The sequence below is a fragment of the Bos mutus genome, chromosome 10, assembly GCF_027580195.1.
Source record: "Bos mutus isolate GX-2022 chromosome 10, NWIPB_WYAK_1.1, whole genome shotgun sequence".
NCBI classification, from domain to species: domain Eukaryota; kingdom Metazoa; phylum Chordata; class Mammalia; order Artiodactyla; family Bovidae; genus Bos; species Bos mutus.
Window position 1 is genome coordinate 98,239,393 of NC_091626.1, and position 27,803 is coordinate 98,267,195.

Here is a 27,803-nt window from a genome sequence, read left to right on the forward strand (position 1 = left end):
AAAGAATAAAGGCCAGAAGCTGCTCTTCCCTGGGGCTCAGAAGGCCACTTCTCCCCCCCCACCCCACAGGTGTGGCCATCCTACTGACACTTGGCACTTCCCGACCTGCTCTCTGGCCCCCAGGCGGGTCCACTTATCCTCAGCCTCCAGACTTATCGCTCCTTCCCCCAGCTGGTGATGGAATTATCTCCACAGGATTCTAGCTGGGAAGAAAGACATTATAAAGAAACCTCTCAACATCCAAAGGAACTCCGCAGCTTTGGTTACAACTGCCCTCTGTAAGCTGCCCGTCCATGTGAGCTGCCTCGTGGACAGACAGCCTCAGAGGGGGAAGAGATAGCTTGGGTCCTGTGGTCCAAAGTATTCCTTGGGGAAAGAGAAAGACCCATTGTCTCAACGCAAACTGAAGAAGGCAGATGAAATTCCAACCGCCTGTCCGGGCCCTCGATGAAGTGTTGGAAATAGAAGTGGGGGAGAAAACGCCTCTTTTCTGAGAGGCTTTGTGGTATGAGAGAAAGAGCATGCACTCTGAGGCAGGGACAGGGGTTCAAACCCCAGCTGTGCTACTTATCAGGAGTGTGACTGGGAGCAGGTGACAGCCTCTGAGCTGGGAATGACGCACGCTTAGAATCCTACCCATAAAGCCTCATCCCCTCACCTGAGCTAAGCACATGGCATATGAGGATCGTTGCAACCTTCCTGCAGACACGCAGTAACACACATGTGCAGAGGTAACCTGTGTACATGAACAGGCAAAGTCCTCCCCCTTCTTTGCATCTCAGGCTGAAGGTCAGTTCCTCAGTGATGGCTTCTTGGGCCTCTTGCAAACCAAATTAAACCCCCCTCCCAAATTCTCTCTCAAGCACTTATTCCAAATTATTATTACATATTCATCTGGGCTCATATCTCCCTTGTCCCCAGGCTACTATTTTCATGAAGGCAGAGACTACATCTGCTCTCTTTATCCACCCTTCCAGTAAACACATAACACAGAGCAGGGCACGTAGTGAGTGTTCAGTACATATTGTGAGTGAAGAAACTCAGATCCATGCTAAAAGATGGTTTGAAATGTATTCTCTCCAGAATCTGGAATGTGACGAAACTCAGTATGCAGCTACACATGGCAAAAGATACGAGATGTTTCTGCACGAAGATACGTGTTCATGGAGACTATCATTAAAGTGAAACCCACAAAACTTTATTCCTGGTTGGCATCCAGCCGTAAACTGGCATCTGGCAAAAGCACCATTTTTCATTCTAACAACCTGCATCTGTAAGCGGCACGTGCTCATAACAGAGCATATGCCTTTCACTCTGAAAAGCTCAATAAATCACTTGTGATATTTTTAATGGAGATGAAATTAAATTAAAACTATCAGCTTTTATTTTTTATGCAGTTCGCATTTTCAACATTTATTTTAGAATAGTTCAAGATCTGTAAAACCTGGGGCTTTGGTCTGAGGTTTCAGAGTTAATTTCCATATTAATTTAAACTGCAAACATGATTTGGAAGTAAATCTACTGCCAAATATATATATACATACATGTACATTCAGAAATCAAAGGTGCTTTTGGGATTATCAGTGGATATAGACTTCCAAGGCAGAGGAGCCTTGGAACTTAATTAATATTGCGGGGGAGGGGGTGTAAAATTGTTTTTACGAGTTAAATTTTTAAGGAGGTCAGCTTCTGAAGTATCATGCCACCCTATTAATCAACAACTTTCCTTTCTTCAGATCATTCTCTATGACTCACTTCTTCTGAGAAGCCTATTCTAAGTCCTCTTCAAGGAAAATAAACTCAGACATAATCCTGACCACCTGCCAGTGAGCTCTCCCCAAAAGGAGGCAGTAACGCTGAGCTGGGCTTGCAGGAACACTCTGAACAAGGAGCCTGCTCACCTTTGCTCACCAGGGTCTTTGCCCCAGCCAGGCTTCTCTGGCTGAGTCAGTCACACCTGGCCTGTTTATTTCTGAGCACACACAGTGAGTGGAACCCTGTGCTGAGAAGGTTTAGCAGCTTAGCTCTGTAAGGTCACCCTCTTTCTCTCCTCATCTTATACAGAAAGAAATAGAAGCCCAGAGAGGTTAAATAACTTGCCCAAGGCAACTGAACTGAACTGAGTGGAGTAGGGGGTGTGTGGGGGATGCCAAGGTCAGGCTAATCAGAATCTTAGTGATTGGTGAAGAGAGGGGTACCTAGTCAGCGCCAATGAGAACTGGTCCTGGGATTTCTCCTGGTACCTCTGAGAGAGAAGATTTCTTGTTCCTAGAGTTGCTGAGTGGGCAGAAGACAAGCCAAGAGCTATGACAGCTATCTTGCCACCAAGGAAAGGAATGATGTCAGCACGGAAGACATGGAGATGAGGAAGGGAAGGCACAAGGTTCTAGATAACATGGGGTGCCTGGACCTAGTTCTAACAATTTGATCAACCACAACTTTTCAGATACTAGGGGTGATACTTCTCTCTTTGGCTTTATCCACTGTGAGTTGGCCACTGTGCTGTGCTTAGTCACTCAGTCTTGTCTGACTCTTTGTGACCCCATGGACTATAGCCCACCAGGCTCCTCTGTCCTTGAACTTTTCCAGGCAAGAATATTGGAGTGGTTTGCCATGCCCGTCTCTAGGGGATCTTCCCAACCCAAGGATAGAACCCAGGTCTACTGCATTGCAGGCAGATTCTTTATCGTATCAGGGTAACCCCAGTTGCCTGATCACTATTATGGGCTAAAACGTGTCCCCCCTAAATTCATAGGTTTCAGCTTTAACCCCCAGTACTTTAGAATGTGGCTGGATTTGGAGATACGGACTTTTAGAGAGAGGTGATAAGTTGAAATGTAGCTGTGAGGGTGGGCCCTAACCCACTCTGACTAGTATCCTTATAAGAGGAGGAAATTGCATGTACAGAGAGGTCCCACAGCCTCAGGCAAACGAGGAAAAGGCCCTGGGAGGATGCAGTGTGTAGGTAGCCATCGGCAAGCCAAGCATAGAGGCCTCAGAAGAAACCAGACTGCTGACACCTTGATCTTAGAATTCTAGCCTCCAGAACTATGAGAAATAAATGTCTGTTGTGTAAGTCAGCAGTATTTCGTTGTTGCCGCCATGATGATTACTTCTTTGTGTCAATCTGACAGTCCTAAGGGAATGCCCAGATAGCAGGATTTCTGGGTGTGTCTGGGAGGGTGTTTCTGGAAGAGATTAGCATTCGATTCAGAAAACAGTAAAGCGATTCACTCTCTCCAGGGTGCGTGTGTAATTAGTCGCTCAGTCATTCGTGTCTGACTCTTTGTGACCCCGTGGACTATAGCCTGCCAGGCTCCTCTGTCCATGGGATTCTCCAGGTAAGAATACTGGAGTGGGTTGCCATTTCCTCCTCCAGGGGATCTTCCTGACCCAGGGATCAAACCAGTGTCTCTTATGTCTCCTGCATTGGCAGGCGGGTTCTTTACCACTAGCGCCACCTGGGAATCTGTTGGGGGCCTGAATGGAACAAAAAGGTCAAGGAAGGTGAATTCTCTCTCTTCCTGAAAGAAGAATGTCCATTGTTTTCTGCCATAGACATCGTAGTTCCTGGTTCTCAGACCTTCAGATTCCAGGACCTAGAACTGGAGTTACACCCCCAGTTTTCCTGGTTCTGGCTTGCAGATGGCAGAGTGTAGGACTTCTCAGCTCCATAACAGCCTGAGCCAGCTAATAAATCTCCTCTTATTTATCAGTCTATCTATGCATCCATCCTATTTGTTCTGTTTCTCTGGAGAACCCTGACTAATACAGTTGTTGTTGTCCAGTCACTCTGGGACCCCGTGGACTGCAGAACTCCAGGCTCCTCTGTCCTCCAGTATCTCCTGGAGTTTGCTCAAATTCATGTCCATTGAGTCAGTGATGCTATCTAACCATTTCATCCTAGCAAACTAATACAGCTACCAAAAGAATCTTGGTTTTCCTTTTGCTCAATCTATGGGAAGAACCATAAAAAGCAGCTTTTCAATACTGGATAAAAATACAGGAAGAGCTTCAGAAATGAGGGGGAACAGGGTGCTGAAATAGTCAGAAAGGACTTGGGTTGGGGGAAAGATGAAACTGGGGTTGGAAGTGAGCATTTTATGTATAGTAGATAAGTAAACTAGCCAGGGCTTCCCGGGTGGTGCTAGTGGTAAAGAATCTGCCTGCCAGTGCAGGAGACAAAAGAGACAAGGGTTTGATCCCTGGGTCAGAAAGATCCCCTGGAAGAGGGCATGGCAACACACTCCAGTATTCTTGCCTGGAGAATCCAATGGACAGAGGAGCCTGGCGGGCTATCGTCCATAGCGTCGCAAAGAGTCAAACATGACTGAAGCGACTTGGCACACATGCAAGCAAACTGACCAGAGAATAGCTGGGAGAGAAAAGGAAAAGTGGGTATTTAGGGGTTAGATTAGGGAACGGTTTAAAGTCCCGTCTAAGGAGTTTGGAATGTATGTTGTAGATGACAAGGGTTGGGGTAGAGGAGGGACAGTTTGAAGGTGGTGTCAGGGACAGGGAGAGACCAGAGTCAGGGAAGTCGTGACTGAAATAAGGATCACTCCCAGAATCGCACTGGGGGATGGAGAGAGAAGGAGGCAACCCATGAGTTTGCTTGAGACAAGGCCCAGTTCCAGGCTAAGGAGCCCCTGTGAGTCGCCTGGAAAGCTCTGGGGTTAGACTCAGTGAAAGCTTCAGTCTGCAAATGCTCTCTACACTTCTACACTTGCCTCCCCTCAGGGGCACAGCTGGAGGCCACTGTCACTGCCAAGGGCACGCAGCTAACTCCCCCACCATTTCTGCCCCACCCTTAATGCCAGTCACTGTCAGAGCTTCCCAGTTCCACTAACGCCCATGGCCTTTGTGCGTATGCCTAATATAGACAATAAAGCTTTACTGCCCCAACAAAACTCCCCTGGGTCCAAAACACCCTCTAGATCCAGCCTCCAACCTGGAAGAGGGGTGAAACCGTCCTCTTCCCATAGCCTTCCACCGTGGCAACTCTGCAGAAACCAGCGCCAGGGCCCTTTCACTCAACAAGTACTTGCTGTATATCTACAACATGCCAAGCCCTGTGATAGGCGTTGGGCACTGAAATACAGGATTCAGGTAAGATCTGGGTGGGAGTTCATCCACTGCGAATAAGACATTACAAAGCCGTCATAATTAAGATTTTATAGAATTGGCTCAAAAATGGGCAAATGGGCCAGTGGAACTAAATAGGGTCCAAAAACAGACCCGTATTTATAGGGTCATTTGATTTACAACAAAAGTGGTATTGCAGATCAGTGGGGAAAAGATGGTCTTTTGAATAAATGGTGCTGGGTCCAATCAATTTCAGTAAGGAAAATAAAAAGAAAATTAAGACCACCCATACCTCTTATCATACACAAGAATCAACTCCAAATGGACTATAACGAAAACAGAACAGCAAAACTTTTAGGATAGTATGTAAGAAAACAGCACTGCCTATAGAGAAAGAGATCAATATATTTAACTTCGTTAAAATTAAGAAACTGTTCTCCAACTTTGATGGAACTGTTCTCTAACTTTGATCAAAGACCCCATCGAGACAGTGAAAAGCAAGCAACGTGGCAAGAGAAGATTCTTACCAGGAATCAACCATATAACCAGCATAGGACTTACATTCAGACATATAACTCCCTCATATCACTTATTTTAAAAGCCAAACACACAAAAAAGAAAAATGGGCAAGATACTTGAACAGGCAATTCAGAAAGAGTATTCCAGTGAGCCAGTAAAGATGAAAATGTTGACCTCATTACAAATCTGGGAGATGCAAATTAAGGCTGGAATGAGTTACCTCCATCTATTTAAAAAAACCTGACGTCTTTGTTCTAGAGAAATGTGAAACAACAGGGACTTCCATGCAATGCTGGGGGAGGGAAACTTGTAAAAACAAAGTGAACACTTTGATTCAGAAAGTCCTCTCTTGGATCCACAGCTAAGAAAAATGTGTGCACAGGAACACCGAAGACGTGGACACAAATGTTTATAGTTTATAGCAAGCCTTTTCATAATATTCAAAAGCTAAAAACTGCTCAAATATCCATCAACAATAGTTTAGATAAACTGTTGGGCAAGTTCCTACAATAGAGTACATACCCAGGTGAAAATAAATTAATTACAGCTAACCGTAACAAAACTGAGCTGAGCAAAAGAGACCAGGCACAAAAGAGAATTTATGTTATGATCCCAAGTTGCTCTGGTTCAGAAATAGACCAGACTAACAGTCGTGTTAGAGGTCAAGGGAATTGTTGCTTGCAGAGGAAAGGAGGGGTAAGGATTGAGAGGGAATGGAGGGAATTTTCTGGGTTGCTGGCAATGTCTGGGCAGTGAACACAGAATTTTGTTTTACAATAATTCATTGCATTTTATCCTTTATGTTTTGCGCAATTCTCTGTATATGTGCTGTATTTTATAAATTGTTTTTTTAACTGAATGTTTATACAGCCAACAAATTCACAATCGAGCTGGAAAAGCAGAAATGTAATCAGACACTTATAACACAGTGAGATAAATGTGCTGATGAGCCAGGCCTGGCCTCCCCTCCCAGCTTTGCCACATCCGAGTCATGTGATGACAAGTGAATTAGCCTCTGCTGGTCTTTTCCTCTTGTTTAAATGGGAATGATTATTATGCTCACCTCATGGGGTTGTTTAAATGAGTAAATAATAGGTAATACGGCTAGAATATACCTTGTATACAGTAAATGATTGATATTCCTGTTAACTTTTATCATCATTGGGCTTTCCTGATGGCTCAGATGGTAAACAATCTGCCTGCAGTGCAGGAGACCTGGGTTCAATCCCTTGGTCGGGAAGATCCTCTAGAGAAGGGAATGGCAGCCACTTCAGTATTCTTGCCTGGAGACTTTCATGGACAGGGGAGCCTGGTGGGCTATAGTTCATGGGGTTGAAAAGGGTTGGACTCAACTGAACGACTAACATTTCCACTTTTTTTTCCCCAATTATCATCACTACTAGTTTCACTTTCACTATATCACAGGAGCTTAAAAAAGGAGCACGCAACCCACACAAAAGGCAGTAGAGTTTCGTTAATCTCTTCTGTCTGCTCTTGATCACTCTTCAGCCAGCTTTGGTACCCAGATGGCTTCCCTGGTGGCTCAGATGGTAAAGAATGTATCTGCCTCCAATGCAGGAGACATGGGTTGGATTCCCAGGTCTGGAAAAGCCCCTGGAGAAGGGAATAGCTACTAACTCCGGTATTCAGGAAGGTGGAAGAGAAAGGCACAGCATTATATTCCCCTGCCCTGTCTGCAAGGTCTTGGAATCAGCCACGGCAAGCAATTCTCAACCTCACTTGCCTCAGGATCAGGCAGAGGAACGCCAGAGTCACTACCAATGCTTGAGCCATCCTGCCCGTGCCCTGCGCACAGCAGGTGCTCAAGAAATGTATATTGAAGGACTGTAAAATAAGGGGAGGAGCATGAAAGGGGAAAGCGGGTGAGTGAGTGAGCAAAGCAAGCTGAAGAGCAGGCAGGAAACCCACGTGTACCAACAACTGTGACTAGGAACAGATGTCGGACATCCTTTGGCCACCTCCCTTTCCCTCCTTGTGGCCAGAATCTTTGCTCTTCCCTGTCCCTCATCCTGCTCAAACCTGCTGCTCACCCAGACTAGAGGTCACATCGTGATCCACCGAGCCACCTACTGCTCAGACGGCCATGTGAGGGAGTTGCTATTTATCTTTGTTACTGCTGCAAGTGTCCGAGAAAAAACAGCTTCAGAGATCACGTCTGTTGGGATAACCTATTGATTTGTGTCACATTTCTCCCAATCCCCATTTTATTGTTGTTCAAGACGGGGTCAGGGCAGGTCAAAAATAACTCTTTCCAGTGGAGGCAACAGACTGGGGAATTCTAACAGGAATTCTGAATTCTCTAAAAGGTGTGGCCTGTGGAAGTAACGGAAGACCAAGGTAACCCGCTGCCAAATGGGTGGGTGAGGGGGTCAGAATGAGGCCTGTGACATTCAGGCTGAGGGAGAAAAGACAAAATTAACTAGGAAGATAGAATGGATTTACAACTTAGGATCGATACTCAGTACAAGATTTGAGAAGTCTTTTTAAAATTAGTTTTTCATACTGGACACACCAGTTTGCTGAATATAGTCCAAGTATTAGCCAACTATTCTATGGTCAATGAAAGGGAAGACATTTCATATTTATGAATACCAGATCATCTGCCAAATACTTCATCTATAGGATCAGTCGGCAAAATATGACCAAATCCAACCACTGGCTGTTTTTGTAAACAAAGTTTTCTTGGACCACAGTCATGTTCATTCATTTATATATTGTCTATGGCTGTTTTACTACTAATAGAGTTGAGTATCAACTCTAAGACCATATGGTCTGCAAAGCCTTAAATATTTACCATCTGGCCTGTTGCAGAAAACATCTATAGGATCTTGGTTAATTGCCACATTTCCATTTTACATAAGAAAACTTTAACTCATGAGTTAAATAACTTATTCAAGATCAGATTTAAGGGTAGTCCTGGGATTTGAATACAAGTCTGCTTGATGCAAAAAAAGTTCCTATAGATATGTGCCATTTTCCAAAGAAGAAGATATTATGTTCAATCTTAACAATGCTATTTATTTAAGGCAAATATCTACACAAATCACAACTCTACAAGTCAAATTTGGCCCAAGGACTGCTTAAACCCCACTCTTTCAATTGAGTGGTTTTTGAGGTTAAGGAAGATTTCTTTAGGTTTAGAAGTCTTTTGATTATGCTGAGATTTCAGGGTAATGGTATTTGTCATTTAGTTAACTTATGGTCCATTTCATCTTAATTAGCTCTACGTTCCTCCTTAATCTTGACCAATACTAACCAGTAAGATGGGGGGACAAATATGAATCCCCTCTTGAAGGAGGCTAAGTAGGGGCATGAAAAGGCAGTGACAAGGCATAATCAGTAGTGATTTAGGCACAGCTCAAGTCTTCTCTGTGTTCGTCTTTCATCTTCACTCCCTCCCCTGGCAGAAGAGTCATCCCGTCAGACACCGGGCATAGCTGTCATGATATTCAGGAGGGAGGAGGTAGAAAATTGCAGAACTTTTTCAGAATGCAACACTTTCCAAAGAATCTCTGATTCTCTCATATAACTGATAGGAACAGATAGGATACCTCATAGGAACTGATGACTGATAACTCAAAGTGGGAGAAAAAAAACCCTCATTGTGGTCAGAATGGAATGAGGAAATATGCTACTGTTTGGAAAAAAAAAAGTATTAAGTGAGGAAGAAAAGGCAAGTACAGAGAGATTCTCAAAGGACATGACATGACATCAGCATCTTGAGAGAGATTATTTAGGAATAACTGAGAAGAAATAATTCATAGAATGTGATTTTTTAATAGATCCAAAGGACATTAAGGTAAACCCCTGGTCCCCTGTGCCCTGTAGCTCTTCTGGAACCATTTGTCCAGTGCTGTGAGTATGGAGTTTGCAAAAAAAAAAAAAAGATACCTGGGAATTATGGAAGGATCTCAAAGGAAAGGAAAGAAAAACCATGGGGGTATTTTATTGGATGATGTAGAATAAAATCCATCAGTGCAATTGATGGCAGTTCCCCATCACTGCCAACCCTAATTCTGAAGCAAAGTACCTTCAGGAATGTACTTCTATTCAAAGTCAACCTGGGGACCCCTGAGAGACACTAACCTTACCGATCTTTGGAGAAGGGATGCTCCAGGGTTAAGCTTGCCCTTTTCCAGCTGCCCCAGACATCCTAGTTCTCATCCCACAGTTGGATCCCTCCCTCACATATTCTTGGACCAGCCTTTTCTTCCCACCTCCACACTAGCTGCAGGGCGTGGACCATATGACCACGTACACATCCTGTTCTTGCCATACAGCTTCCCTACCTAGAACTGTTTGTGGGAGAGCAGCCCTATTGATACTCCAGAGCAAGTTTAGAGAGAACGATGGGAAAACCAGGAAGGCCCAGGCATGGGCAAAGCCCATGAAACTGACAAACACACTAAGAAATGTCTTTAATGTCAAATCTAGCCCTGTTTTCTGTCCCGCTCAAGACCACCTTTTCCAAGCAAGGAACTTAAGCCCCATTACAGTCTTTGAACGCTGCTGGGGATCGCAACTTCAGAACCGAAGCAGCTCTGGTCCCAGGCCGAGGCACCTCAGGAGTTAACCAGGGGTATTTATTTACAGGTTAAAGAGGCCAGCTCCAGAGTGCGCGCTGTGCTGAGGAGACGCGGAGCGTGAGCTAACAAGACGCTCTCTCTAGCGGCATTCTGGGCGATTACTCCCGAGCACCCAGCCATACCAAAATCAATAAACAATTTCAGCGCAGCCCAGGGAACTTTGCCACACTTAATAAAAGTCTCCAGCTGCAGTTATGGCTTCATTTCACCTTAACGTCTTCTTTAACTGTCCCTTCTTTTCAAGATCAATTAGAGGTACATGCAAAGAGAATAAAGAAATCCGCACGTGCAGACGCCCACACGCTAACACACACATGGCCAGCAAACAAGGTCAAAACTGGTAATGAGGGCAGATGGACTCTCCCCTCGTTGCTCTAATTCCCAGCTTTAGGGTGAGTGATGGTGGATATGTCTAGGCACACGGTTGGGGGAGTGGGGTTGGGTTTTGGGGGAGAAAGGAGAGGGAGAGAATGGGGGGATTTGTCCCCTAGTTCCTAAGTACATATAACTAATCTAAATACAGAAAGCGCTCCTACTCTATAGTCAAAGTGTTAGTCGCTCTGTCGGGTCTGACTCTTTGCGACCCCGTGGACTCTAGCCCAGCAAGCTCCTCTGTCCTTGAACTTTTCCAGGCAAGAATGCTGGAGTGGGTTGCCATTCCCTTCTCCAGGGGATCTTCCCAACCCAGGGCTTGAACCCAGGTCTCCTGCACTGCAGGCAGATTCTTTACTGTCTGAGCCACAGGGAAGCCCATGGGTGTCCAAGGAGCTCTGCTTTTCTGGAAACTGCTCATGATGCTTTGCTTTTGATTGTTCATTGACTCCCCAGAATATCAATTTAAGAATAGACAGAAATGGAACTTCCCTGGCGGTCCAGTGGTTAAGACAACGTGCTCCCACAGCAGGGGTTAGGGTGTACCTCTCTGGTCGGGGAACTAAGATCCTGTATGCCACAGGGTCCAGGTGTGCAAAAGGAGAAAGAAAGAAAGAAGAGAGAGAAAAAGAGGAAATGAGGCCAAACTGTGTTGATTGTATTGCTAGTGACTTGAATTAAAAGTTAAGAGACGTTGCTTGGAGCAGTGAGGCTGGATGGAGAAGAAGAGCTTTAATCTATGGACCAAAATGATGCGTGTTGTTGGGGTGTTTGTCTCACACACATGAGAAGCCCACCGTCACACTAGCTCTGGCACTTGTATTAGTGTCTGCTTAACTGACCAGAGTTGTTAGCCATTTTCCAGGCTTGATTGGATATGTGACGAAACTAAATGAGAATCTGTTTAATTTTTTAAGCATGGTCCCAGTGTGTGGTACATTCTATATATTAGAAAGTTCATTACATATGCACGTGTCTACATGCACAAACCCTTTTCTCTCACTTTGGAAAATTACTGGACTCTGTGAGATGAACCACTCACCCTTTTAGGAAGTCAATAACACTAATTAATTCATCATCTTTCTTGGATTCTTTGCCACTGAAGTGTGGTTAGAAACAAGTAGAAAGCTTTATCTGCAAGAAGCAAGAAGATAAAGACCTTCCATGAAACATCCTTTACAAAAAAAAAAAGAAGCCACTCAGATGATGGGAATAGAGATAGTGTTAGGACTTTTAGAGTGAATAGTTCCCTTTCTCTGACTATAACTCTGAGCAGTAAGTGCCAAGAGACATCAAGCTGACCATCTTCCTTCAGGTAGAGAAGTCCTTTTGGAAGAAGAGATAGTGACTCTAATTGCTAGATGCGCTGTCCTTTCCCTAGACTGTAAAGGCACCCTTGCCATTGAGTATGTGAAAAGTGGACACACACGTGAAGAGGAAGTTTTTTTTACCAAGGACTCTTGATCCCAGAATCCGCTCTACCTCCAGGTGTGTCGGTACATTGGTGCTGCTTCTCTGAGCTACAGGCTTTCTCCACTTTTCCAAGGATTTGACTCCATCATCAGAACAGCTTCATCCTCTACTCAATTCTATGCTTCTCTCTCCAACTCCACACATTCTCATTCCTGCCTGCCACTCTCCAGTAGACTTTCACACCTCACCAGTCATCTTCCAATCAAGCTTTGGGAGACCCCAAGCATTTGGAAGGGTACAAGACATTTAAGTGGCAATTATAGCAAAGTTCATATTTCCCCCTGCCAGTATAGGAAGTGGCTCTGTGTAAAAGTTCTGTTCCTAGGGGTAGAAAGAATTAATTGTATTTGACAACTTCTAATGCAGTTACAACAGGTTGGAATGCTAAAATTTGCAGTTTGGGAGAATATTCTTTAGCACTTCAGAGTAAAGAATAAAGACATACCAACCACAGAAATAAAGCAGACTTTCTAAATTTGTCTATTTTTGTTCTGAGACCAAACTAGATATGTCGACAAGTCAATTACAGAGCTGTCCACACACTAGGCACTTCCTCAGGTCCCGGTGGCCTTCCATCACTTACTAGCATGACAGGTCCCTGACATCTAGTTAACACATGAGGCAGGAAATCCTAAGCCTACTGGTAGCTAACATAGGATAAACCACAGGTGCACCTACCTTTCTAAAACTCAGTCAATAAACACATTTGTAAAAATATTCCACAAAATGTAGACGGATCTGCAGGTTCTAGCGGAAAAGCCCAACTACAAAGGTGTGTGTTCTTATGCCTTCTTCATGCCTCTAGCCTATTTAATATTTTCATGGTGAGCACAGAGGGGGAGGCTCATGTCTAATTCTGTCTTTTGATTTCCTGCAGGAGCTCAGGATGTGCAACTATCTTTATAAGCAACCTTCACAAGCACACTCGTTTAAAAAATAATCAACTGGGAATCTGGTTAGAGTAATGCTTAGTGGTTGAGGACTAAGAAAGGCAAGGTGGAGATTAATGCAAAATATATTAGGTAGCTAAAAAAGAGAGAAATTGGACACCTGGGTATCTGAAGGCCTCCTTTATTTTGAGAATACATAAGACTTGTAAGATAATACACCTTCAAGTGGTGATTCAAATAGTATAATTCACCAAATTCACAAATGACAAGATCTGATATTTGTATATTTTCTGATCTCTGTATGGTTCTGTATATCATGTAGAGCTTTGAAATATATATTTGGAACCAAATAACATGGAAACTGGCTTCATCTGTAAATCAATTCCAGGGTTACTGATTGCCTTTTAAGGAAATTATTTGATAATTAAGTGTATATATGAGCTATGACAGGTGATTGAAAATCACCTAGAGAGAAGACTAGAAATAATCAGTCAATGTGCTGACCTGGCCTCTCCCAACCTAGGCTACCCTCAACACCCACACTCACCCCACTATAACATGCATGATAATTGATCACCTCACACCCAAGTCTCAACCAAACTCACTTAGCTGCTGATATTGGGTTTCTGTGTAGACATAGCTAGCACTGTACTCCATGCTCTTTTAGGGCATGTCTTGTAACCTATTCCATTTAAACTTCTGCGCAAAGAGGACTGGGGCTTCCACTCATTTCTATAACAATATAGGACTCTGATTCTCAGAAGGTCTACATCCAACTGCTGCATTGTGTAGGGTTCCCTTTGGGTCAAGGACTAGCACAAGTTCTTTCTTGGTTCTTCTCAGGGCAAATAACGAACAATTACAAAGACTTTTTTTTTTTTTTCCACATGACTAAGGCTACTATGGCTCAGTGGTAAAGAGTACACCTGCAACGCAGGAGACACAGGAGACATGAGTTTGATTCCTGGGTCGGGAAGATCCCCTGCAGGAGGAAATGGCAACCCACTCTGGTATTCTTGCCTGAATAATCCCATGGAAGGAAGAGCCTGATTGGCTAATAGTCCAAAGGGTCACCAAGAGTTGGACATGACTGAGCACAGCACACGTACAAGGCGTTCTTACTCAGTTCAGTTCAGTCGATCAGTCGTGTCTGACTCTTTGTGACCCCATGAATCGCAGCACGCCAGCCTCCCTGTCCATCACCAACTCTCAGAGTTCACTCAGACTCACGTCCATTGAGTCAGTGATGCCATCCAGCCATCTCATCCTCTGTCGTCCCCTTCTCCTGCTCCCCATCCCTCCCAGCATCAGAGTCTTTTCCAATGAGTCAACTCTTTGCATGAGGTGGCCAAAGTACTGGAGTTTCAGCTTTAGCATCATTCCTTCAAGAAAATCAGAGATACCAAGGGAACATTTCATGCAAAGATGGGCTCGATAAAGGACAGAAATGGTATGGACCTAACAGAAGCAGAAGATATTAAGAAGAGGTGGCAAGAATACACAGAAGAACTGTACAAAAAAGATTTTCACGACTCAGATAATCACGATGGTGTGATCACTCACCTAGAGCCAGACATCCTGGAATGTGAAGTCAAGTGGGCCTTGGAAAGCATCACTATGAACAAAGCTAGTGGAGGTGATGGAATTCCAGTTGAGCTATTCCAAATCCTGAAAGAGGATGCTGTGAAAGTGCTGCACTCAATATGCCAGCGAATTTGGAAAACTCAGCAGTGGCCACAGGACTGGAAAAGGTCACTTTTCATTCCAATTCCAAAGAAAGGCAATGTCAAAGAATGCTCAAACTACTGCACAATTGCACTCATTTCACATGCTAGTAAAGTAATGCTCAAAATTCTCCAAGCCAGGTTTCAGCAATATGTGCACCGTGAACTTCCTGATGTTCAAGCTGGTTTTAGAAAAGGCAGAGGAACCAGAGATCAAATTGCCAACATCCACTGGATCATGGAAAAAGCAAGAGAGTTCCAGAAAAACATCTATTTCTGCTTTATTGACTATGCCAAAGCCTTTGACTGTGTGGATCACAATAAACTGTGGAAAATTCTGAAAGAGATGGGAATACCAGACCACCTGACCTGCCTCTTGAGAAACATGTATGCAGGTCAGGAAGCAACAGTTAGAACTGGACATGGAACAACAGACTGGTTCCAAATAGGAAAAGGAGTACGTCAAGGCTGTATATTGTCACCCTGCTTATTTAACTTCTATGTAGAGTACATCATGAGAAACGCTGGGCTGGAAGAAACACAAGCTGGAATCAAGATTGCCGGGAGAAATATCAATCACCTCAGATATGCAGATGACACCACCCTTATGGCAGAAAGGGAAGAGGAACTCAAAAGCCTCTTGATGAAAGTGAAAGTGGAGAGTGAAAAAGTTGGCTTAAAGGTCAACATTCAGAAAACGAAGACCATGGCATCCAGTCCCATCACTTCATGGGAAATAGATGGGGAAACAGTGGAAACAGTGTCAGACTTTATTTTTTGGGCTCCAAAATCACTGCAGATGGTGACTGCAGCCATGAAATTAAAAGATGCTTACTCCTTGGAAGGAAAGTTATGACCAACCTAGATAGCATATTCAAAAGCAGAGACATTACTTTGCCAACAAAGGTCCGTCTAGTCAAGGCTACGGTTTTTCTTGTGGTCATGTATGGATGTGAGAGTTGGACTGTGAAGAAGGCTGAGCGCCGAAGAATTGATGCTTTTGAACTGTGGTGTTGGAGAAGACTCTTGAAAGTCCCTTGGACTGCAAGGAGATCTAACTAGTCCATTCTGAAGGAGATCAGCCCTGGGATTTCTTTAGAAGGAATGATGCTAAAGCTGAAACTCCAGTACTTTGGCCACCTCATGTGAAGAGTTGACTCATTGGAAAAGACTCTGATGCTGGGAGGGATTGGGGGCAAGAGGAGAAGGGGACGACAGAGGATGAGATGGCTGGATGGCATCATTGACTCGATGGGCGTGAGTTTCGGTGAACTCCGGGAGTTGGTGATGGACAGGGAGGCCTGGCGTGCTCTGATTCATGGGGTCGCAAAGAGTCAGACACGACTGAGTGACTGATCTGATCTGATCTTCCAAAGAAATCCCAGGGCTGATCTCCTTCAGAGTGGACTGGTTGGATCTCCTTGCAGTCCAAGGGACTCTCAAGAGTCTTCTCCAACACCACAGTTCAAAAGCATCAATTCTTCGGCGCTCAGCTTTCTTCACAGTCCAACTCTCACATCCATACATGACCACTGGAAAAACCATAGCCTTGACTAGACGGACCTTTGTTGGCAAAGTAATGTCTCTGCTTTTGAATATGCTATCTAGGTTGGTCATAACTTTCCTTCCAAGGAGTAAGCGTCTTAATTTCATGGCTGCAGTCACCATCTGCAGTGATTTTGGAGCCCAAAAAATAAAGTCTGACACTGTTTCCACTGTTTCCCCATCTATTTCCCATGAAGTGATGGGACTGGATGCCATGGTCTTCGTTTTCTGAATGTTGACCTTTAAGCCAACTTTTTCACTCTCCACTTTCACTTTCATCAAGAGGCTTTTGAGTTCCTCTTCCCTTTCTGCCATAAGGGTGGTGTCATCTGCATATCTGAGGTGATTGATATTTCTCCCGGCAATCTTGATTCCAGCTTGTGTTTCTTCCAGCCCAGCGTTTCTCATGATGTACTCTACATAGAAGTTAAATAAGCAGGGTGACAATATACAGCCTTGACGTACTCCTTTTCCTATTTGGAACCAGTCTGTTGTTCCATGTCCAGTTCTAACTGTTGCTTCCTGACCTGCATACATGTTTCTCAAGAGGCAGGTCAGGTGGTCTGGTATTCCCATCTCTTTCAGAATTTTCCACAGTTTATTGTGATCCACACAGTCAAAGGCTTTGGCATAGCCAATAAAGCAGAAATAGATGTTTTTCTGGAACTCTCTTGCTTTTTCCATGATCCAGTGGATGTTGGCAATTTGATCTCTGGTTCCTCTGCCTTTTCTAAAACCAGCTTGAACATCAGGAAGTTCACGGTGCACATATTGCTGAAACCTGGCTTGGAGAATTTTGAGCATTACTTTACTAGCGTGTGAAATGAGTGCAATTGTGCAGTAGTTTGAACATTCTTTGACATTGCCTTTCTTTGGAATTGGAATGAAAAGTGACCTTTTCCAGTCCTGTGGCCACTGCTGAGTTTTCCAAATTCGCTGGCATATTGAGTGCAGCACTTTCACATCATCATCTTTCAGGATTTGGAATAGCTCAACTGGAATTCCATCACCTCCACTAGCTTTGTTCAGTAGTGATGCTTTCTAAGGCTCACTTGACTTCACAGTCCAGGATGTCTGGCTCTAGGTGAGTGATCACACTATTGTGATTATCTGGGTCATGAAGATCTTTTTTGTACAATTCTTCTGTGTATTCTTGCCACCTCTTCTTAATATCTTCTGCTTCTGTTAGGTCCATACCATTTCTGTCCTTTATCGAGCCCATCTTTGCATGAAATGTTCCCTTGGTATCTCTAATTTTCTTGAAGAGATCTCTAGTCTTTCCCATTCTGTTGTTTTCCTCTATTTCTTTGCATTGATCGCTGAGGAAGGCTTTCTTATCTCTTCTTGTTCTTTGAACCTCTGCATTCAGATGCTTATATCTTTCCTTTTCTCCTTTGCTTTTCGCTTTTCTTCTTTTCACAGCTATTTGTAAGGCGTTCTTATAGTAATCCCTTAAAAGTGAAAAGTGAAAGTGTTAGTCGCTCAGTCGTGTCTGACTCTTTGCGACCCGGTGGACTGTAGCCCTCCAGGCTCCTCTGTCCATGGGATTCTCCAGGCAAGAATACTGAATGGGTTACCGCACCCTTCTCTAGGGCATCTTCCCAACCCAGGGATCAAACCCACATCTCTTATGTCTCCTGTATTGCCAGGTAGGTTCTTTACCACTAGAGCCACCTGGGAGGCCCGAACATGGATGCATAAAGTCCCACAGCTTTTGAAAAGGACAATTTATTATCACTGTGCCGTCAGTCATTAATGCTATCCTAAGTCGATCAGCGTTTTTAAGACTCATCCTTCTTTCTTTTAAATTATTAATGACTGGGTTTGGTTTCAAAAATTTCAACTTTGTTATGAATTTTGTAGTATTCTCTGATACACACGTGCAGATTTGCTTGGAATCTGCAGTTTTTGCAATTATTTAACTTAAAGACCTGCAATGTTGCTGTTCAGTGAACCATCCATATCCCTTACGAAAAAAGGTAGATTGATGAATCCCCACCACATACACACAATTTCACTGTAAGAGATCCTCAACTGTGATTATCGAGTTCTATTTTCCAACAGAAACTGAACACAGGTAGGTGATCAGCCAAAGTCACAGATTCTAGCCCTTTTCATGAGCACACAGGGTACCTGGATACTAATAGCTTAAGAAAGAGATTCAGCATCAATGAGAAATAATATGTTTCTTAGTGACATTAAATTTGTGCATGAGACCAGTCAGGATGGAAGCAAATTACAGTACACATTTTAGAGTTCTCCTGTGATTAAAAAAAAAAATCCCCCAATGTTGTAATATTTCCACTTATAGAAATTCTGAAATTTGTTCCTAGTTTTGGAAGACAGTTCACAGAAGAGCTATGGTAATGTCACTGTACAAACCAAGTCCTTTCTAAAGGCTGAATCAGAAAACACATTCAGGAAAGGGTAGTTTGTGGAAATGAAAATTATTCTAGGAAAATCAATACACCATCTAAGAGCCTTGGCTTGGAGGCTCTTTGCTGCATTGTTCCCTCACTGAAGATCTCGTTCCTCTTCTCCAAGCATCCCACCATGGACCTTTCATTCCCATTCCACCACTATGGAGGAAAGATAACCTTTCTCTTCATTAACTTCACTTCCTTCCAAAGGTTTGCTTCCATTTGGTCAACTAACACAAGAAAGAAGTTGCACCAACTTCTAGAATTCAGACAAAGGGCAACCGCAATACACCGATAAATGAGTCCTTTGCTGACCCAAATTTCAGGTGGGAATGGGGACTCCCCCAGTCACCCTCAGCTGACCTCGCACCCTTTGTGACTCCAGCATAGCATGTTTGACTGTTGACTTACTAGGGTTATTATTATATTTAACTCTATTAGATACAGCAAGGAAAGGCATAGATAAAGATATAGACACACATATGTAATACACCTGGAGAAGGGCATGGCAGTCCTCTCCAGTATTCTTGCCTGGAGAATCCCATGGACAGAGGAGCCTGAAGGGCTACAGTCCACGAATTGCAAAGAGTTGGACACGGCTGAGCAACTAACACACACACATGCAATACACAATATTATATAATGATTTTTCATTAAGTATCCATTGTGTGCAAAGTAGGTTCTTTGAAGGGAGAATGACACGAGGGTGAGAAATGTAAGTGGATGACTAAGAAGACAATATCTGAAAAACCGTTTGGCGTTATAGATATCAAAACTGAACATACACTTTTAAGAGGTTACTCTATGACCCATCAACCTAGCCCTGAGGTATGCATACGTATATTCACCAGAAGAATGGACAAGAATGTTCACAGCAACACTCTCTGTCACAGTCTCAAACTGGACACAACGTGGGTGTCCATCAACAGGAGCATGAACACAGAAACTGTGGTATATTTATACAGGGCAATGCTATTGCAATGAGAACGGACGACTGATCCATGTAACAAACTGAGTGAATCTCACAGACATAATAACAAGCTAAAGAAACCAGACCAAAAACATAGCACTAGGCATAGAGAATAGACTTATGGACCTGGGGAGAGGGGAGGAGAGGGTGAGATGTAGGGAAAGAGTAACATGGAAACTTACATTACTCTATGTAAAACAGATAGTCGATGGGAATTTGCTCAGGAAACTCAAACAGGGGCTCTGTGTCAACCTAGAGGGGTGGGATGGGGAGGGAGATGGGATGGAGGCTCAGGAGGGAGGGGATATATGTATACCTATGGCTGATTCATATTGAGGTTTGACAGAAAACAACAAAATTCTGTAAAGCAATTACCCTTCAATAAAAAAATAAAAAGAAAAAATACATAGCACTGTATACTTCCATTTGCATGAAATTTAAAAATAGACAAAACTGACCCATGTATTTAGAAGTAAGGATAGCAGTTATCCTTGAGAGGGGCTGGTGATTAAAAGTGGATAAGGAAAAGAATGAGAAAGGGAAAGTAAAAACTTTACTTGTACTTACTCTTTCAAAATAAAAATTAGATATATTTAAAATGTACAACATGATGTTTTGATATGAACGTACATAGTGAAATGGTTACTAGAGTCAGATCAGATCAGATCAGATCAGTTGCTCAGTCGTGTCTGACTCTTTGTGACCCCATGAATCGCAGCACGCCAGGCCTCCCTGTCCATCACCAACTCCTGGAGTTCACTCAGACTCACGTCCATCAAGTCAGTGATGCCATCCAGCCATCTCATCCTCTGTCATCCCCTTCTCCTCTTGCCCCCAATCCCTCCCAGCATCAGAGTCTTTTCCAATGAGTCAACTCTTCGCACGAGGTGGCCAAAGTACTGGAGTTTCAGCTTTAGCATCATTCCTTCCAAAGAAATCCCAGGGCTGATCTCCTTCAGAATGGACTAGTTGGATCTCCTTGCAGTCCAAGGGACTCTCAAGATTCTTCTCCAACACCACAGTTCAAAAGCATCAATTCTTCGGTGCTCAGCCTTCTTCACAGTCCAACTCTCACATCCATACATAACCATAGGAAGAACCATAGCCTTGACTAGACGAACTTTTGTTGGCAAAGTAATGTCTCTGCTTTTGAATATGCTATCTAGGTTGGTCATAACTTTCCTTCCAAGGAGTAAACATCTTTTAATTTCATACTAGAGTCAAGCTAATTACATTTCTGTTTACAAGGTTACCATTTTTTTGTGTATGGCAAAAGCACCTGAGATCTATTCTCTTACCAAATTTTCGGTATACAATACATTATTATTAACTTTAATCATCATTCTGTACGTTAGCTCTCTAGACTATTCAGCTTACATAACTGCAACTTTGGACCCTTTGACCAACATCTCTGTTTTTGCCTGGCCTTCCCTCCCTGGTTCTACTTTTGGCTTCTATGTATTCAACTTTTTAAGATCCGCTATATACGTGAGATCATACGGTCTTTTTCTTCCTGTTTCTGGCTTATTCCACTTGTATGATGTCCTCCAGTTTCACTTATGATGTAGGAAACGGATACATAGATGTAATTCAGTACATTCCTTTGTCCACTCATCAGCTGATGGACATTTAAGTTGCTTCCATATCTTGACTACTGTGAATAATGCTGCAATGGACACAGACATCTCGTCAAAATACTGATTTCATTTCCTTTTGGCATATACCCAGAAGAGGGATTTCTGGGTCATCTGGTAAGTTTTAATTTTCTGAGGAACTTCTGTACTGTTTGCCATAATGACTATACCAATTTATATTCCCATCAACAGTGTGCCAGGGTTTCCTTTCCTTCACATCCTAACACTTATCTTTTATCTTTTGATAATAGCCACCCGTACAGGTGAGGTGATAGTTCACTGCGGCTTTGATTTGCATTTCCCTAATGATTAGTGATGTGGAACAACTTTTCATGGTGGCCATCTGCAGATCTTCTCTGGGAAAAGTGTCTATCAAGTTTCTGTGTGGTCAGACCACTCAAGAGGGCTGTCCTCTTGCTCTTTGTACGCTGCCTGCTTGGCTAGTCCCAGCTTCACCTACACTCTACTCGCATAAGCACGCTTGCCCCCTCCCCCCAGCTAGTGACTGTTCTAATCCTCAGGCCAGAATGGCTGCACCTGCTAGTTTACTAAAGGGAACTATCTGACCTCTTGAGGGTCATTCATCTGAGGGGCTGAAAAACATGCCCCAGTTGCTGGTTTCCCTGGCAACTGATGAGCCAACCTGATGTCAATTCCCCCTATAAATGTTAGTAGCCTCTTTTCCTGGAGAAGGCAATGGCACCCCACTGCAGTACTCTTGCCTGGAGAATCCCACGGACAGAGGAGCCTGGTAGGCTGCAGTCCATGGGGTCTCGAAGAGTCAGACATGACTGAGCAACTTCACTCTCACTTTTCACTTTCATGCATTGGAGAAGGAAATGGCAACCCACTCCGGTGTTCTTGCCTGGAGAATCCCAGGGGCGGGGGAGCCTGGTGGGCTGCCGTCTATGGGATCGCACAGAGTCAGACACGACTGAAGCGACTTAGCAGCAGCAGCCTCTTTCCCCACCAAGAAGCAACAGAGGCTGCCATGGTCCATTTGCTGGCCACCGTACACAGTGAGTGTCACTCCAGGAGCTTTTGGTACAGGCCGGTAAGATTCCCATCCAATAATCCATTGATGTCTCTTTCACCAACTCCGGGCTCTGTCTTCAGTCCCCAGGCTGGGCAACTACAAGGTTTGTTGGCCTGTAGGGTGCAGCCCAACCACTGAAGAGCCAGTCAGGAGGCCAAGGAAACTCCCATGAGCACTGAGATGTCAAGAAATATGGAAGGGAATGGAAAATTGCAGGGGTAATCCCGAGGTGGCCGTCCACCAGCATGCAGGGCCCTGTGGCAGCTGACCACTACGGGAGACATCTTTCTCTTCTATTATATTGGTGGTGTCCTGTTAAACCTCAGAGTCTCTTTCTAGCTTAAAAGTAGCAGCCCCAAGGTCCTGGCTCATCTGACTCCACGGGGGTGGCTGGTGAACACAGACAAAATCTCAAGGACTGAGATTATCTGTCAAATACTTAGGTGTTATCTGACCCCTAAATAGTTACGGACACAGGCTGTAGGGATATTGATTCAGGGACAGACTTGTGAGTTGGACATGGCCAGTTACCTAGAAGGGTTTGCTTGGGTCCTGTGGCAAGAGCAAAGTAGTAAGAGTATCCTTGGGCCTCTGGGGCAGCTACAGATGTAGGCAGAGCTGTCATAGAGTGTGATGGGTACCAGCCCTGTGCATCTACAGAGCATTATAGCAGGTGGAAGACCTTACTAATGGTCTACCTGGGTCATCAAGTAATGCAGAAAATCATTATTCAGGGTCTGAAACAGCTGTGTATAATGTAAGGGCTGCCTCCCCCCCACTCCATTGGATAGCAACCCAGGAATCCTCTTTAACAGCCATGAAGTTCAGAAATGGGCTGATAAAAATGACCAACACTGGCACTTCCACCTGTCCACAGCCCCACCGCTGTCTGGCTAATTGGAAAGATGAACAAACTACCTAAACAAGAGTTGAGATGGGAAACCTGCTCTCCTAACACAAGGAGCAGAGGGCTGACTGGAGCCCTACTGCTGTAACTGAACATCCCAGGAGCAGTCATCCTGGTGCCGTGCTGTGTTAACCCACAGAGGCAACTAGTCAACACCATCTGAGTTCAACCCCTGACCACGGAGGGACCCCTGCCAACTATCGGTCAGGACAGTGACTCAGGTTTCCTCTTGCCACAGGACCCACCTGGGGGATCACATTATAAAAAGCCGTGGGACAGGAGGATAGGTCCCTGGTGGTTTGGGTTTGCACCCCGTGGGGAACAGGAGTAGAAGAGAACTTAGATTTCACCTTCTACCTGCCCCACTCAAGACCACTCAGGAGGCTAGGCACCATCATATTAACCCTGTGCTCTGCTGTTAATCCACCTCTCCAGTACTTGGCATCAACTGTGGGGACTGAAAGGGCTGGCCAGGACAGAGACCTCAGGTTGGGGCGGTGTTACCTCAGAGTGCTGCCATGGCTTGTATTCTGCTTAATGATCATGGTCTCCCTTGTATTATGCCTGTTAAACATCTTCCATTTCACCCCTAGTCTGAGTAGAGGGAAATCTGTTTGCAGACTGGGTGACAATGGTGGCCTCACTATGAAATGAGTCTGATGGCTGGGTCTGCAGTGAGATGCCGTTGTTTTCCTACAAAGCTTGCAGGCCTGCAGGTGTAGCCCAACAGGTCCTTTGATCTTTTTCTTTTTTTTTTTTAGATCGGATCATTTAGCTTTTTTCACTGTTGAGTTGTACGAGTCCCTTTGTATTTTTTGGATATCGGCGGTTCATTGGATACATGGTTTGCAAATATTTCTCTCGGTCCATAGGTTGCTTTTTCACTGTGGTGATTGCTTGCTTTTTCACCGTGTTGGTTGTAGATGCTTTTTAAAATATATTTCTATTTATTACTTATGTTTGGCTGCGCTGGGTCTTCGTTGCTGATACAGGCTTCTCTAGCTGCAGTGCACAACCGTCTCGTGGTGGTGGCTTCTCTTGTTGCAGAGCGCAGGCTCTAGGGCAGGGGTGCCGTAGTCGTCGTGCGCGGGCTTAGTTGCCCTGTGGCGTGTGGAATCTTCCCAGACCAGGGACTGAACCCATGTCCTTTGCATTGGCAGGTGGATTTCTTAACCAATGGACCACGAGGAAAATCCTGTGTGGATGTTTTTTAGTCTGATATAGTCTCACTTGTTTATATTTGCTTTTGATGTTGTATTCAAAAATCATCACCAGGGCAATATCAAGAAGCTTTTCCCATATATTTCCTTCTAGGAGTTTTTATGGTTTCAGGTCTTATATTCATTTCAGGTCTTTAATCCATTTTTAAGTTGATTCTTGTTTATGATGTAAGATGAGTCTGATTTAACTCTCTTGTATGTAAATATCATGTTCCCAGCATCATTTATTGAAGACATTATCCTTCTACCATTGTGTATTCTCGGTGCCCTTGTCAAAAATGTGTTGACTGTATATGCTTGAGTTTATTTCTGGACTCTCAATTCTGTTCCATTGACCTATGTATCTGACTTTACGCAGTACCATACTGTTTTTTGGTACAGTGGGCATGCATTTATTTAGAAATCTGTATTTTCATCAATAAAAATGAGACTACATATAAAGATATAAAGTGGGGGGTGGGGGAAGAGAGGGGAAAACTAACAATAGCAACAGAAATGGTAAACTACTTAGGAATAAGATTACCAAAACTTCATATACTCCTATAAAAGATCTAAAACATTAGAGAAACACAATGACTTGAACTGGAAAGACATGCCATGTTGGAGAGGAAGAAATTTTCCTCTACCCTTCTAGATTCTTCTGGCTGATCTAAGAATTAAACTGACATGAGACTGATTAACAGAAGAAAATCAGACTTTTAATAACATCTTCCCAGGTGGCTCAGAGGTAAAGAATCAGAAGACAGAGGAGACACAGGTTTGATCCTTGGATTGGTGAGATCCCCTGGGGAAGTAAATGGCAACCCACTCCAGAATTCTTGCTGGGAAAATCCCATGGATGGAGGAGCCTGGTTGGCTACAGTCCAAGGGGTTGCAAAGAGTTGGATATAACTGAACACACACACAACAGCCAGAGTGGCCAACTGCCCTAGGAATGCAAGGTGTTAGGTGGCTAAAAAATCATGTCCCTACATGCTCTTTGTCCTCTCTAAGCCCTCTTCAGTTGATGAAACTGGCCAGACTCTGGCCAAAATGAATGCTGACTAGCAAGTTCTTTTAGTTTCAGATGACAGTATTGGGAATAGAGCCTGGATCTTTCCTCAGCAAATTAAATCTTTTAGCCCACCACCTGTATTGACATGTTTTCCACACATGTGGATAATGTTTCTCTCATTTTGAGAACTTTCTCTAGCATCTAAGCATTATCTCATGGCTTTTTGCCCAATGAGAACTGTGGAAAAATCCAGCACTAGTCTGTATAGAGTATGTATGCTCACAAGTTCTAAATCTGTGCCCCCCTGCGACTCCACAGGGAGCTACTCTAAACTGTGTCCAGACAGAGCCCTAGTTTGGGTTAAGAATAAAGCCGGAAGACGGAGGCTATTTTTGGCTGGTTTTCCCTTTTTCATTTTGAACATGAAAAAAATGGGATGGGAACTCCCAGATGTACATTAACTGGCTGCCCAGCTTAGGATGGCTTAGGGAAAAGGAAGTTTTTCTAGAATGCTGCTGCTGCTGCTGCTGCTGCTAAGTCGCTTCACTCGTGTCCGACTCTGTGTGACCCCATAGACGGCAGCCCACCAGGCTCTCCCGTCCCTGGGATTCTCCAGGCAAGAACACTGGAGTGGGCTGCCATTTCCTTCTCCAGTGTATGAAAGTGAAAAGTGAAAGTGAAGTCACTCAGGCGTGTCCGACTCTTAGTGACCCCATGGACTGCAGCCTACCAGGCTCCTCCGTCCATGGGATTTTCCAGGCAAGAGTATTGGAGTGGGTTGCCATTGTCTTCTCTGTTTTCTAGAATAGGGGTTCTCAAAGCTTGATCCGTGGACAAAGAGCAACAGCACTATTAGAAACTTAGGAGGAATGCAAAGTCTCAGATCCACCTGGACCTACTGAGTCAAACTCTGGAGGTGGAGCCTGGCCATTTGTGTCTTAACAAGCATTTTAGGAGATTCTGATATTTGTTCAAGCTTTAGAAAAATCCTACCCTCAACTTACAGCATGTAATTGATAATCACTTGGTTAAGTAACTGGACTGGATACGTTTCATTTACTCTAGTTTGTGCACAAACAATGGTAGAAACACAGAGATCAGGACGTGTGGCTTGTAGTCAGATAACTGCTTAGAATTAGCAGCAGAGCCTAGGTCCTTGATTTCCAGAAAGTGGAAAATGTCTAGTCTTTTAAGAAGAATAAGGCGGTGTGAGGGAGGCACAGAAGAAAAGGAGAGGGAGGAGGAAAGAAAAATCATGTATTTCAGTCCTGGTTCCCTAAGACATCAATTCTTAAGACAATCAGAGAATTCAAACACCAGTGATCTTCAAGACAGACTTAAAGTTAAACATTTTCAACAATCCTATGCCCCACGACACTCAGCATTACTGAGGGCGTTGTTCACATCTTCGAGGGAACAAACATCCCACCAGAGATGTGTCTGGTGCTTCAGAACTTTCTCCCAAACAACTCATTTGCTTTTATCTCCTAGACACTGAGAAGGGAATTGTCAATTATGCTTCCTTCTTCTGGAAAACTCAGAATCAAATTAGCAAGTGCACATCAATCGGCCTTTGGTAGAACAGCCTCGTGTGGCTGTCTTGTTTTCCTACCTCTATTTCCCCTGCCTGATGTTGCTCCCTGACCGACTACCTTGCTGCCTTGTTCGTAGTTTTGTCAGACATCTCTAATCCTTTTAGGAACAAGACTGGCGATATGAATTCAAAAGGTGGAGGGATTCTTTTCCCAAGCAAACTGAAAACCTGGGAGGAGCAGAAGGGTGACAAGCCACCGGTCCAACGGGAACTTCCCTGACCCCCTCCAGCAGTGGTGGCCGAGGGCATAGCAATCCAGATCAGCCTTCGAAAAAGCAAGAGCAAACACAGGGAAAGACAGCTGTTAGTGGCAGAAAAGCTTTGTGCAAGTTGGTTTCCAGAGTTGAGAAAGGGGGAGGCGGAGAGGAAATTGGGTTCTAGCTTCTCCATCTCATGAAATGGACCTACTTTTGTCTTCCTTTGTCTAAAGACTAAGTCGGCATCCACACAAAACTGGCCTACCTTCTGGACCCAAGCCTTTCTCCCTTTGAGTATAATGAACCAGCTACAGGGACAGACCACCCTGCTTCCACTTGGCTCAGAGTTCCCAGGGAGACGGGCTGGCTTCAGGACAGGGAAGCATAGACAATTAAAGGCCTCTGGTTCAGGCTTATTGCAAAACTGAAAGAATATTGCTTTGATTTCCTATCTAGTTTGGAACAGGTCAAGGGTATCTTCCCTGGGTAGCTGTCTTGGAGGGACTTATTTCAGCTTCAAGGCAGGCTGACTGGAAAGGACTCAGGAGTCAGCCACGGAACAGGGTGGTGGGGGCTGTGTGGAGCGGCCCACTCCCCCAGCCAGGAAAATTTCCAT